Raw genomic sequence first — 14,848 nt, forward strand, 5'->3', positions numbered from 1 at the left:
TATGTTGAAGGAACTTTCAAGGAGTGTACAACCTGAATAAGAAAAGACATCTTTTTTGAGCTTTCCCTGAAGAGTCTGGTCTATCTGTTTTGGTCAGAGCTCCCCACGTTATAGCTGTTATCAAGTATGGTCAGCTCTCCCATTGCTACTGTTAACAAATGAATTTGTCACCCCAAAGTTAAGAAAAACCAGATGTTTCCTTTGTTCCATATTCTGATGGCATATAAAAAGTATGTTTAAACAGCACCAGTGAAATTGAGATTTAGAAATAACCTTATTAATCTGATCAATGAGGTCATATGATTTAGGGCCATTTCAAGAGTTAGACTGAATTTCAATATTTGGCCATCTACATTTATCAGGTTTTCCCTAAGTTAATCAGTGTTTTGTATATATAAACTTATATTTTATGGGAATCATAATTTATATGGAAGCAGCTATAAATATGGAATAAAATATTTAAACATGTCAGATTTTGTAATCCATCAATTAATTTTTTAACCAAATGTTTATTGAGCCTTACCATGTGCCAGAGAAGTGTTAGTGTCTGGGGCTACAAAGATGAACACAGTCTAGCATGGAACACTGAAATGTAAGTCAGCAGAACTGGTACAATGTGGCAAGTGCTGTACACTGTTAGGAGAGTATTATGGACTACCTTCGGGGATGGGGAGGAGGAGGGGAGACATGGAAGACACTACAAGGGAGGCCACATTGGAGCCACATCTTAAAGGATGAGCAAGAGTTTGCCAAGCGACTATATTTTCAGGGGGACGGAGATGAGGAAATGAATTCTTAGAAGAGGAAGCAAGCACACGATCTTGGAATGATTACATATTCAGGGATCTGCAACTAGTTCAGAACAGCTGAGACAGTGTGTTTTGGGGTTAGGGCAGGAGGAGAGTCTAAAAATGTAGGATCAGAATATATATAAGGGGTCTCGTGTGTCACACCAGGAAAGGAAATCTGCATAGTAGGTGATCAGGAGTCGCTAAAATAATTTAAGTAAAATAACGAGAATTTTACATTTTAGATAGATCAATCTGGTTTAATGGAAGATTAGAGCAGGGTAGCAAGAGAAAAGGAGATTTTTTTCAATGCAGGAAGCAATAATGAGGGCTTGAGATAGGGCGGTGACTGCTGGGATACAGGGCAGCGAGGAAAGGTCGATAGCTATTTAGGGTGTAGAACAGACAGGACCGCTTAGAGGTCATAGAAATTGAGAACTCAGAAGGGTTGCTTTTTGTTTGTTTTACTTATCTTTGCTGTTTAATAGAAGCCTGGGACGCAATGATGCATTCATTTTGGACTTGTTGAGTTTGAGGTGGAGTAGCTACTCTACCTGCACAATGATCTGTTGGAGGTCTGGGAGTAAAGTCAAAATACCAGTGTGCCAGATTGTTCTATTGTCTGCTTGATTATGCTTGCAACTATGTTTTCCAGACTCTACATTGCCATATAATTCCAGATTAGAGTTGGCCCAAAGGGAAGCTGCATGAGTTCTGGGAGGCAGAAGAGAAATAGCGTCATTATGTTCTGAAGGTTATAGTCACCTATTGGTAGTAGGAGATGGACACAGAGGTGTTTGTGGGTTCCACTTTTCTTTGCTTTCCCTCCTTCCTGATGCTGGCTTTGCTCACCAGAAATGACTCCAGGCCCTCCACTGGACACCTTGCTCAGAACTCATAGAGGTGGGGCTGGCTGGTTGGCTCAGCTGGTTAGAGCATGGCCTTATAACACCAAGGTCAAGGGTTCGGTTCCCTGTACTGGCCAGCTGCCGGGGGGGGGGGGTGTGTGTGGGGGGGAGACAAAAAAAAAAAAAGGAGAGAACTCATAGATGTTGGAGATGTGAAGAGCCAACAATCTTCCATAGGCTTCGAGGTTGCCTTCCAGCTGCAGGACATGCGGGCTTCCAGAGCTCCTGCAAGTCATTAATCATTTGTGACTTTGCTCTGTCCCTTCAGCTGCATTTTCAGCTCTTTGTCCAGCTCTTTCCACAACTATGTAATTTCCAATTCCTATAATAAATTTCTTTTTTTTTTTTTTTTTGTCTTTTTCGTGACCGGCACTCAGCCAGTGAGTGCACTGGCCATTCCTACATAGGATCCGAACCTGCGGCGGAAGCGTCACCGCGCTCCCAGCGCTGCACTCTCCCGAGTGCGCCACGGGCTCGGCCCGTAAATTTCTTCTTCCATATCACTCGTAGTTGTTTTGCTTTCCTGATTGAATTTTTTTAAAGCTACAACTGAAGCGTTCTTTCAAATAGAACCCCTTAAACATACTACATTTTACACTCAAAACTTTTATAACTTAAAATTGTTGTGATTTTGAGAATCTGTTTTTTCTCTTAACATCCTGGTAGTGATCACTAGTATAGATGATGATCTCAACGTGTCCAAATAGGAGAAATTGTCAAGGTAGCTAAGAGGAATTTCAAGAAAATTGAACATTAGGTTCATATGCTGTTGAAAGAAATCATTTGTATGTGTGTGTTTGTGTGAATGTTTTAATGAAATCCAATACTCCATAACTTTCTGGGCCACAGAGAGCCAGGTATGAAAGATCTCAGGTGCCTTGAAGATAGGGAGAGAGGACCAGGGCAGATGGGAGCAGGAAAAGAGGTTTTCTTCCTGCTGGCAGATGGAGCCATTCTTGGGAAGGAGGGAGTGGGGTGTGTGCCATTGTTGGAAAGAGCAGCTGGGGAACAGAGGTCCTCATGCTACTGGCTCAAAGAAGATCCCCTCCTGAGCAGGTCAAGCACAGAAGCCAGTGGGAGCCACTGTTCAGACTCTACATAAGCAGTTGGGTTTCTCATCTTGGTCTGCTTCTGCCCTGGGGAAAAGGTGGACTTTAAGTTCAAGGCTGGTAATGAAAAGGTATTGACCTTGTCGATACAGATTCTCCTTGACTTAGGATATAGTTATGTCCTGATAAACTCAACATAAAGTTGAAAATACTGTAAGTCGAATATGCATTTAATACACCTAACCTACCAAACATTGCAGCTTAGCCTAGCCTACTTTAAATGTGCTCAGAACATGTATGTTAGCCTACAGTTGGGCAAAATCACCTAGTAACAGAGTACACTGCACAGTATCAGTTGTTTACCCTCTTGGTTGCATGGAGCTGGGTGTGGCTTGTTGCTGCTGCCCAGCATCGTGGGAGAGCATCATCTGCACAACGCTAGCCTGGGAAAAGATCAAAATTCAAAACTCAGAGTATGATTTCTACTGAATGCATAACACTTTCACACCATCTTAAAGTCAAAAAATTCTAAACCAAGCCATTGTCAGTCAGGGACTGTCTGTAATGGGAAATGAGGTTTGATAGAGAAAGGTGTGAGCCTTGTTTTGTTTTGTTTTTTGCTTTTCTTCTAAAGCCAGCGAAGGAGAGTGTGGGTGTCTCCTACCCATAGAAAGAGGCAGTGTTGGCAGCTTTGCCAGCAAAGGCAATGGCATTGGCATTGTTTATTCCCTCCCATGGGAATGGCCTTGCTTCTTAGATTTGCATGGCAATTTCTGACTCATCCTTCAAGGCCAAACCTAATGTTGGAAGGCCATGACTAGCCTCTCCCTGGGCAGGCTGACATGGCTTCGTCTGTTTTCCAGTGGCACTTCATACTTCTAATTTATCACATCTCACACTGTATTACAATTAGCTGTTTTTACGACAGTATAACCCAAAGATATATTAATTTGTGTGGGTTTTTTTTTCTGGCTTCTACTTTGTGGATCAGAAAGCATGAAGGCAAAGAAAATGAGAAACACTCTCTCTGGGGGACATAAAAGTTCTCATATCTCTTTAGAGTGTTGTGTATTCAGAAGGAGCCGACTTGCTGCAGATGCAGGCTGACCCGGCTTTACATTTGCTTGGCACTAGAAATAACACCTTTCAATCAGTTTGCCTAAAAACCTAGATATCTATGCATGTACAAAGTTTTAATAATTCATCAAGCAAGTCTGGACATTGGGCTATGTCCTTGGCAGATGCTCTGCTGGCATATCGGGAGTTGGAGATTGTGCTCTGGGAACAGTGGCTTCCTGTGCAGGGCCCAGGGCTCTGCCCAGTTTCCAACTGGTTAGTATCCTGAGGCAGCTCTGGGTAAACCCCTTTCATGGGCCTGGTGACCCTTGACCTGTGCTGGGTAATTAATAATCTTCCTCTTCTCTTGGGAGACAAATAGGTTTAACAAACTGTGACAGTGTCTATTATTCTTGGGGCAGTCACACTGAGATCAACATCTCCTCCACAAAAGATACATTATACATACTGTATTACACAAAGGGAGATTCATGTGATATGTGTAAAATTCTTGTGACACATTTGTCTTTGTCCAGATAACATGCTTGCTTGCTATTTTCTATAAGATACTTGAAGGGTACTCGTGGCTTAGTGCCTTGAATGAGGGAAGAAAGTTGGAATTGGATGTGTCTGGTAAACCTGTCACAAATGAGGTGAAGCGTGTGATCAGAGGGTAACAGTAAACCTGTCTCATGGGCTTGAGGCAGGACAGTTGTGCCTCGATGTCACCCAGGACTCAAGTACACCTCTCTCCTTGAAGTGCTTGCTGATCGTGTCCCTGGCTAAAGGGTGGGGAGAGTCCCTTTTACCACCCTGAGACCAAGTTCATGCCTGCTAGGGTTTCTGGACTGCTCAGGCAGACAAGACTTTACAACAGTCAGTGTTTACCTCTTGGGGTTCTGAAATTACTTTCTTATCGTAATTCAAAGAAGCAAAATAGAACTTGACTTAGAAAGGATCCCTAATTTTGGCAATATTCTGAAATGCGTAGCGAGGGCTTGGTTTTTGAAGGATAGTGTAATCCTTCTGGAGGGATGTTAATACATATTTGCTGCAAAGTCAAGTGGTCCTATGAGTCAAGTCCCATGGGCTGACTTGTCTAGGCTGAAGTGACCCTGACAGAGGCTCACCCCCACACAAGGACTTGGGTGTGGCACAAGGTCCTAAAGGCCAGAACAACTTGAATGAAAGATTTACTTATTTACCCGTCATGGCCACGGTAACATAGCCAGATTAAGGTTGAGGGTTGGGGTGAGGGGAGACCAAGGTCACAGTCAAGAAGCAGAACTTTGTGTCAGGACAGGGGGATGAGGTGAGGCCACATCTGAGGCGTGAGCCTGCGGGTGAGAAACGAGATGATTGGCATTTTCACGTTTACCAGGTTTTTCTTCTCCTTTCTGGGTTAACTCTTTCATTTTTGGTGGAACATCTTCTCCCATAGCTTCTTAAGAAACGGTACGTGGGATGGGAATTTTTTGAGACCTTGAAGTCTGAGAGTATTTTTATTTTACCCTTATCACTTGATTGCGATTTCAGGTGGATATAGACTTCTAGGTTGAAAGACAGAGATCCATTTTCTTCTAGCCTGACTCTTGTTCTTGAAAATTTGTTGCTATTTTAAATCCTGGTTTTTTAAAACTTATTTTTATTTTTATTTTTATTTTTTTGTCCCCTTCATTTTCTCTGTCCTTCTTCTGGGAATCCAGAATGGAGATTTTTAAAACTGCAGGATTTATCTTCTAATTTTTTCCATATACATGTGAAATATGAGGGTACCTCAAAAAGTTCATGGAAAAATAGAATTAAAAGATAATACGGACCTTCCCATGAACTTTTTGAAGTACCCTTGTATATCTTTCCTTCTGCCTTCTCTCTCTCCCTCCTTTCCTCCTTTTCATCCTTTCTTTTGTTTCTTGATTTCTATCATTCAGGTAAGAAAGTTTCCTCAAATGTCTGGTAGTCCTTGGCTGTCCATTACATAAAGTGTGAAAAAAATTGGTATAGAAGAGTTCAGAACTGATGAACTGGGGTGTTAGTTTTGGATTTGGGAGTTACTAGTCCTACAGCCAATTCAGATATTTAGATCAGTGAGTCAGGATGATATATGAACACATGCTGTTAGGGAATAAATACAAGCCTGTAGCGGACAATAATAATAGCGCTGGAGAGTATTCTCCACCTTCTGCCACTTGGATCTGTGCCCTGGGAAGCCGACCTTCATGGACTACATGTACATGCTGCCTCGCCCTCTGACTTCCTGCTGGGTTCAGCCAATGGAGGCACCAGCAGGAGATTGGAGGATGCGGGGAAAGTGAGGTCAGTGTGGTTATTACCCTCACACACTCCCTGCTCAGCCATTGGTAGCAATGGGTTTTATCCTCTGTGGAAGGTGGAAGGTGGTGCTCCTGTTAGACGGTCTTCTCCTTCACCTGCAGCTGCAATGACAGCTCTGCAGCTTCAGGTGGCTGCTCCTCCCCCTTGTCCCTTGAGGTCTAGTGGTAAGGACTCCCAGCTGTTGTTAGGTCAGGGGTGTTTTTCCATTCTTTATTGATATACCCTAATTCCACCCATACCTTTGTAAATATTCTGTGTGGTAGGCAGGATTCTAAGATGGTCCCCCAGGATCTGTGAACCCTGATGTGTACACATCTTCTCCTAATAATGCAATTAAGGTCCCAAGTCAGTTAATCTTATGATAGGGAGATCATCTGGGTGGGCCTGACCTAAAAGTTCATGTGATCATCTGAGTGGGCCTGATCTAATCACACGAACCCTTTAAATCTGAGTCTATAGGTCACAGACTGAGACAGTCAGAGATGAAAATCAGAAGAAGGATTTAACAGGTGATTGCTGACTTGAAGATGACAGGTGTCAAGGAATGCAGGTGGCCTGTAGGAGCTGGGAGCAGCTCCTGGGGACAACTGTGGAGAATTGAATTCTACTTACAACCAGAGTGAGCCTTGAAGCAGATTCTTCCAGGAGCCTTCAGATATGAACTCAGTCTGTCTGACACCTTGATTTCAGCCTTGTGATACCCTGAACTGAGACCTCAGTCACACCCTGCCGGACTTCTGCTCTACAGAACTGTGAAGTAGTGAGTGTTGTTTTAAACCATTAAATCAATTATAATTTGCTGTGCAGCAACAGGAAACTAATGCAGTCCCTTCATTGAACTTTTCTCCATTTTCCTTTGAGTGTGCCATTCGTTTTATACCAGGTCACTGACCGATGAGAGAAATGCATGAAATGTTCTTCTCCTTACACTTGTATTTTAGGTTCTTTTGACCAAAATAAGAGGTTCTGCCTTGATTCTTGAGGGTAATAACCACATCTCGCTCATCTGCATAACTCCTGTGAGACTTAGTAGAAGACTCTCAATAACTATTGTTAAAATGAATTTCATACAAGTCTGCGGGCAAAGGTCCATAGTCTTATTAAAAAACAAACAATAAATAAACAAAATCCTTCTAACGTATGTAGGAAAATGTATATATGCATTCTTCTTAGAAAAGAGTTCTATCCCTGGATAAAGCTATCTCCCATTCTATCATAGGTGGCTACCATCTATTCTATTCCACCCTTACTATTAGCGGAAAGACTTCCCATGGCTATTAGGTTTTGATGACCAGAATTATTTTTTGGCGGGTCATTAAACTTGATATTCCTTTGGAAAATTCTACCTCCCACACCCTCTGCAGCCAAACAAAATAGCCCGCACATTTAGACAATTAGTTTTGAAATGGCTTTGATTAGTTAGCTGGCTTAAAACTCTCTCTCATGTGTCAGTCCACAAGAAAGGGGGAGCCAGGTGGAAGGGAAACACAGTTTCCCGTCTTTATTAGCCTAGCCAGGATAAATGTCCTAGGAGAAATTTTCCAGAAATTTATTTTGTTTCTTGTGATTTGAAAAACTAGCAACTTCAAAAGAGCTTTTAGGATATTGTCCTATATTTAAACTTAAGATTACCATTATTTGAGGGGTTTTAAAAGTCTATTTAAGGAGCTTTTTGGACAGATTACTGATGGAAGTCTGAGATAAAAGTCATTGGTTCATATTTCATTAGCTCTCATGCTGGTTGTCACCTGTGAAGTTTGCACTGGACACTTGTCCATTCCTATAAAAATAACACTCTTGCCTTTATTTCTATTTTTTAGCTTTCATTAAATTGAGGCTTAGACTTCAGTCTTTTTCAGACATAGATCTTATAACCAGAAATAAGTGTAATGTTAAAACTCTCATTTAGCAACTGAAATAAGTTTATCTGCCTCTATCAGGGCCATGGTTATATCTCCTTGTGTATTTGGAAAATTCCTTTGAACATATGAAATGTAGATAATGAATTTCTCCAACAAATAATAGCAATGTAAAAAACCTTGGGATTCTAAATATTGTTGAGATATGTTTCATGTCATACCAATGAAGTGAGATAGTGCACTTTGGATAGTGCTTTCAAAGTAATCATGTGTTTTACCACCATTTTTGTTATTTATTCATCACAGTAACTCTGTTAGGTTCAGAAAATACAGATAATATACATTCATATATAATCTGATTATTTTATTCTAAGAAATCTGATACGTGCTACCCTTCCCTGATATGTGAATTGAATAACTCTTAGCAGCTCCTTTTTCAAATTTAATCTAGAAACAAATTGCATCGAGCTTGGTGTTAAAAGTTTATCTGGTGAAAATCTTCACAATTTTATTATTGTCTTTAGATTTATAAATGGATTATGCATCACTTGTACATTGAAGTAGCATTTCAAAATAAAAGCTTTCTTTTTTCTTCTAGTTTTAGTAATGTGACTTTGCTTCTACTGAATATAGGATAATAATTATTTATCAGTCTAGAAGTAGCTAAATACCCAATTTTCAGATTGACATTGAATTTCTAGTATTTCCTGTTTGATGTCCTTACACGGCTGCAACCAAGTAAGCTCCATATTGCTTGATTGTAATGTTCATCTGGCTTCCTGCCATGTAAATGGACATATTACTACTCAGTTCTCGAGAGTGTTGTGAAGTTCAGTTAATTAATGTTTATAAAAGCTTCTTGAGATTGTGTGCTGAAAGATATTACATGAGTTAAAGTCATATAAAAAGCAAACATGTAGAGCACTCTAGAAATTGTTGCTTGGAAAAGATAAAAGTGCCCTGACTATTAGCCCTGTCTGAATCATTGACTTCTGATTTCTTTAATTTATTGTAGTATTTTATGCTTAGCACATCAAGATGGCTTAAAGGTGCATCATCTCTTTTCATAGTGCAGAAGTCCCTATGACATTTTGGTCAGAGAGGTTTATTTAAAGCATTTTTGTGGTGCTCATTAGGGCAGAACGTTAAAATCGAGGCTCTCATAAAAAATAAAATGTTAGCTGGATGATTAATTTTTGCTCCCAAGTGAGTGCACCTTGTGGTGGGCACACTAGTCATTCCCAACATCCAATCTCCATTTATGTCTTATAGCAACAGAATGCCTAATTTTTTTGCCGGGCACGTGGCCATCCCCATTAAAGTCTACATTGTCTGCCTTTCTTCCAGCTGGGTGTGGCCTGTGGTAACTATGTTCTGATTTGTGACACTTCCAGGTCACTTCCTTAAAGGGAGGGTGTGCGCCCTTCTTTCATCCAACGCTTGGAAGTAGATGTGGTGGCAGCCATGTTGGGTATGTGGGTGAAGAAAACAACCTAGAGATGGAGAAGCAACAGGACAAAAGGAGCTCAGGTCCCTGAACAACTCACTGAATGGAGCTGCCTCCCCAGCCCTACACTGCCTCCCTGTGCATGTGTTTAAGACACTCTTACTTTTAAGTATTGGTTATAAGTCAGTGACCATGTTCTGACTTACGCATATCTCCACAGAAAGCAAGAGGGAAAAAAAAAGTGATTCAGTTTTCAAATATTATATCAAATTGCCCAGTCATGGCCCAGGTGTAACTGAAAATCAACTGTTAGTTTTATTTATGTTCTGGGTATATTAAAAATGTTTTAATTTGGGGTTGTAACTCCTCATCCTAAAATGAATAAAGAAAAATGTCTTTTGTTGCACCTCCAAACAGACTAGGGAGCTCAATTTTGAAATAACTTTATCTTCTGAAAGCCCTAAACTTTATAAAAAATAGTAAAACTGCAAATAAAATATTTTAACTAAAATTCTAGTATATTAGCATCCTGACCACCCATTGTGCTCTACCCTACTCTAACTCATTCTTGTGTTTATCAGCTGAGTACCTTAGTGGTAGTAACCAATTTCTCTAGTAAAATCCAACAGAGCTAACTGTACATTTTTGTTTGTGTTATTAAAGGTGATCTCTATTCTAAATTCCTTAAGAATTCACCATTTATTCAGAGCTCAAGAAGGTGACATTACTGTAACAGATGCTTTTCAGGTATAGTTTTCATTTGCTTCTTAAATATCTTTTGCTTTCATGTAAATGGGGACTATACCCTCCTTAATTTTTTTTAAATCAAATATTTATGTCAATGGTTCTATGCATATAGCTAGATAAAAAACAAAGTCAAGTATTAATAATAAGTATACTTCTGGCTTATTACTCTAAATAAAGATAAGTGACATGTTCATGATGGTATTTACGTTTTTCCTAATTTTTGACCACTAGAAAGTAATAACAATTTACATTTCATTAGGCATTTTTCTTCCACTGAAAGTAATTGCTTTGGTTATCTATTGCTGTGTAACAAACCACCTCAAAACTTAAAGGTTTAAAACCACAACAGTGATTTATTTTGCTCACAAATCTGAAATTTGGGCCGTGTTCAGGGAGGACAGCTCGTTTCTGGTCCATGAGGCATCAGCTAGGTTAGCTCGACTGAGGCTGGAGGATCTGCTTCTCAAGAGGCTCACTGTAATGGCTGGCAAGTTAGTGCCAGCTCTGAGCTAGGAGGTCAGCTAGGGCTATAAGCTAGTGGCTCTGGTTCATTTCCCTCTTGGCCTCTCCACAATGCTGCCCGAACTTCTCTTCAACATGGTGGCTAGTTTCCAAGAGTAAGTATTTGAAAAGACAAACAGAGGGAGCTGCCAATCTCTCTAGGCCTGGGCCTGAAAACTCACACAGTGTCATTTCTGCCATGTTCTATTGGTCAAGCAGTTGCAGAGCCAATTCAGATCCAAGAAAAGGGGACATAAAACTTGCCTCTGGATTGGAGCAATGTCAAAAAATTTGTGGTCATTATTAATCTACTCTGCTTTCCAATTAATATTGAAGACACATTAATGGAAAGAAAAGTAGTTAAAATGAACAGCAGGAGTCACTCTTTCTATGAAAAACTGATAGAACTCCCCCCCAAAAGAAGTAATAGAATGGATTGATGAATGCTTTAGAAATATTTGAAATCTTGTATTCCAGCAATTCTAATCTTTTTGGGCTCATAATATCCAGTTTAGTAACAGAATTTTTATTGACAATATGTAGCAGACACCGATGTTGTCTACACAGTATCTACTCTCTCCTTATTTTTACTAAGAGACCTCTAAATTTATTTATATTAGCAGTGTGCCCAGGTAAAAATTCTTACGTTGCTAGATTCCTTTGGATCTAAGAATTGCCATGGAACACAGTTCTGGCCAATTTACAATTTGTTGTAAATGGAAGTCATTAGGTACTAATTCTAGAAGAGCAATTTTAGAGAACAGACTCAGCTTTTTCTTTGGTTCTTCATTCTTTCCTTATCTTCCTGCCTGGATTGCCAAGATCCTACCTATGGTGCAACAGCCTGTGATCAACAGGTGATTCCAGGAAAGAAAGCAACATATCAAGGCTCAAGGAGAGGAAAGGTGGAAGGCTGGGTTCTTGACGGCCTTGTGGAATCACCATAACAGTCTTATATTGTCTCCTCTTGGTTTCTTGAAACACAATATAAATAATCCCATATGTGGTTAAACACAGCACTTAGGTTTCTGTTGCATAAAGTCAAATCCAAGTTCTAGCTGAATTACTGCTCTAAGTCAGCAATAATTATAATCACTGTTAGATATTGACAATATATAAGAGTATCTGTAAAAGCATCTGCAGATCCTGTTCACCGTGTTTCTGTAAGAATAGAGCTGGCACTGCTTTGACTGCCCTGTCTCCTACATTCATGAGGAAAAGTTTTGGAATGTTCAATAAATGTGGGCTTTTTGTACCAGCATGACCTTAAAAAGTTCTTCTTACCTCTTATTGCAACATATTGAATCCTACTCTATAATGGGCAACATGGTCCACTCAGCTCAACGTTCCATCTAACAGACAGTACTATTCTTGATTATAGGAAAAGTAAAATCAAAATGGGGCAGTTTACTGATGAAGTGCTTGCAGTATATCAATGATGGATATACTGTTACAATCAGCAATGTTATAATCCATTGTTATAAGCCATGAGATATAATTTTGACTAATTTTGGAAGATATTTTATACTACATAGTTTTAAGGCCTGTACTCAAAGAGTAGAGTCATATCAGTAGTTGGATATATATTCTAAGTAAAGGATATGGGTTTGACTGCTTTAACAGAGAACACATAACAGTGGCTTAAACATGATAAAGAGTTTATTTTTCTTTCTTGCAAAAGTCTGAGTTGGGAGGTGGAGTGGATGGTTGGGTAGTAAGCCAGGAGCTATAGTTCACTAGGAAATCCAGTTCTTCAATGTCATTGCTAGGCCATTGCCTAGATCAGAGTGTTGTCCTTATCCACATGGTCAAAGCTGGGTCACAATGACCATGTCCCCATTTTAGGATTTGGGAATGAAGAAATAATCAATAATCCCATAAGAACATGATCCAGAAATTGTCCACATCCTTTCTGCTTGCATCTCACTGACCACTTGTTAACAAGCCACAACCAGCTGAATCGTCTGTTAGGAAATGGCTCTAGTTGGGACCCCATGGTTCCAGCTGAAAATGGGGAGGTTCTATCACTAAACAAAAGGGAGAAATGGATGATGGGTGATAGTTGGCTGCCTCTTTCATAAGTATCTCATATTCTTTTAGAGGAGAAATGGTCTGTCATGCTGGTGCTGTTAGGCTTCATGGCTTTTATAAAGGATGTCAAACTGAATCATTGTTCATTTGGCATTGAAAGCCCATGGACCTGCCCTCAATCAGCGATGTGTTTGCTCTCCAGTTCTCTTTGATACCAGGTGGCTTACAGTCTCCTGCTTCCTCTTTTTCTTGGCATCTTTATTCCTCACGTTCTGTCACCATCTCACCTCACTGCCATCTTGACCCCCATTTCTTTGCTTTCAATATACATATTGAAGTACCCAATGCAATCACAAGTTTAGCCACCTTCACTGAAACCAAGTGTGGTGGTAGGTGACAAGGTACCACCAGAAAAACCTTCTCAGTGGCTTCTGCTCTCCTTCATCTCCCTTCCCATCTCAGCTCTTCACTTACTCATTTCCAAATTGCCCTGTGGGCCTCGAGACTTCTTTTCTTTTGTGAGGCTGAACTGTTTTCCTGTTCCTCTGAAGCTTTCACAGGCTCTCCAGACCCTTAGAGGGTTCTGCTTCTACCCCAAGTATTATTTCCAGCAAAGGTTGTCTCTTCCCTAAAAAGAGTTCAGGTGCCAGCTGTTGAAATAATAAAATTTCCCAGCTTATTATAAAACAAAATCAGCTTCTGCCTTTGTTGTAAAAATGTCACTGAGGATATTGCTCTTTACGTCGCACAATTTCCCCTCTATAAAACTCCATATCAGAAAGTTCTTTTAGATTTCAGTGCCAGAAAAAACGTTGCTTCTCCTAAAGCATGCTTCCTTTTTTATGGCAACAAGAGCTATATAACTTATGTTTTCTGAGCCACATAACATGGGGCCAAATTTACAGTAAACATACAATTAGCATCTTTCTATTTTCCCCATTTGCTTGGCCTTTTTAATATGTTTATCATATTGGTCTGCCTTTTGTTCTAAGCCCTTTAAAATCTTTTTTAAAAGGAGACAAAACAAACATAAGTTAATAAGTAAATAAACAGCTTAGAGGTCATGTAAGGCAATATTATGCCGTGTTTTTTGACTCTGCCAACTGCTTAGATACGGCAAAAGGCAGAATGGATTACCTATCTTACTCATTTCTACTTTTCAAAGGAAAAGTAAGTCAGTAAACATGCTACTTTTAGATTAAGAGTGAAAAACAAAACAAAACATAACAAAAAACTCTTACTAACTCACTTGCTGAAGAACCAGGGACTTCTGTACTATTTTGATGTTTCTTGTCTCCAAGAGCTTTGATCACTTGTTTCACCCCAGGCACCACTACAGTGACCAAATGGGTGAGGGCTTCACCTGATTTCAAGACAGCACAACTGGACAGCACCTCTCATCATGCTGCATCATGGATTACTCACTTTCTACCCCAGGACTTCCTTGTTGATGACAAGGAAAGAGACACTATGGAATTTGCTTGGTGCCTGTATATTTGCAACCTAGAAATATGGAGGAGCTAGCACTCTGTGGGGTAAAGCTTTGACCAATAGGAGATGGAAGCCAATAGATAAAATACTCCACCCCTTCCCCACCCCTGAATGTTGCAATCATTCATGTATATTCTTGGAAGATGGTCTTATGACATTGAGTAATTGGTTGCATCTGATGTCAAGTGGTGACCCGGTTGGTAACATACCCTCATATTGGTTTTCTCAGCTTTCCTGCCTTCTTTATCTTTTATTTTACTCCTATTTCTCTGGGATTCACTCTCTAATAAAGGAGCAACAGACAAGCTTTTGCGTCAGATTCTGCTTTCTGGAGAATCCAGGCTAGGACAGTTGGTGACATGAGTGGTCTAGAAAACAGAACCTCAGGATGGGATTTGGAGTTGGAATATTGCTGTCTGAAAGCAGCAAGGACTCTATTTCTGGTGGTAAGTGGAATAGTGACAACACTAGCCATGCAATGGCATCTCAATTACTGATATTCACCTGTGGTTAAATGAGATGAGGTACAGGTTGAAGGTGAGGTGTTGGGATATACAAAGGCTGTGGCTTGACCACTATGGGAGCACTGATAGTTATAAGAATTGTGAAGTGTGTTAGCTTTTGTTAAGAGTATTGT

The sequence above is a fragment of the Cynocephalus volans genome, chromosome 6, assembly GCF_027409185.1.
Source record: "Cynocephalus volans isolate mCynVol1 chromosome 6, mCynVol1.pri, whole genome shotgun sequence".
In the NCBI taxonomy this organism is placed as follows: Eukaryota; Metazoa; Chordata; class Mammalia; order Dermoptera; family Cynocephalidae; genus Cynocephalus; species Cynocephalus volans.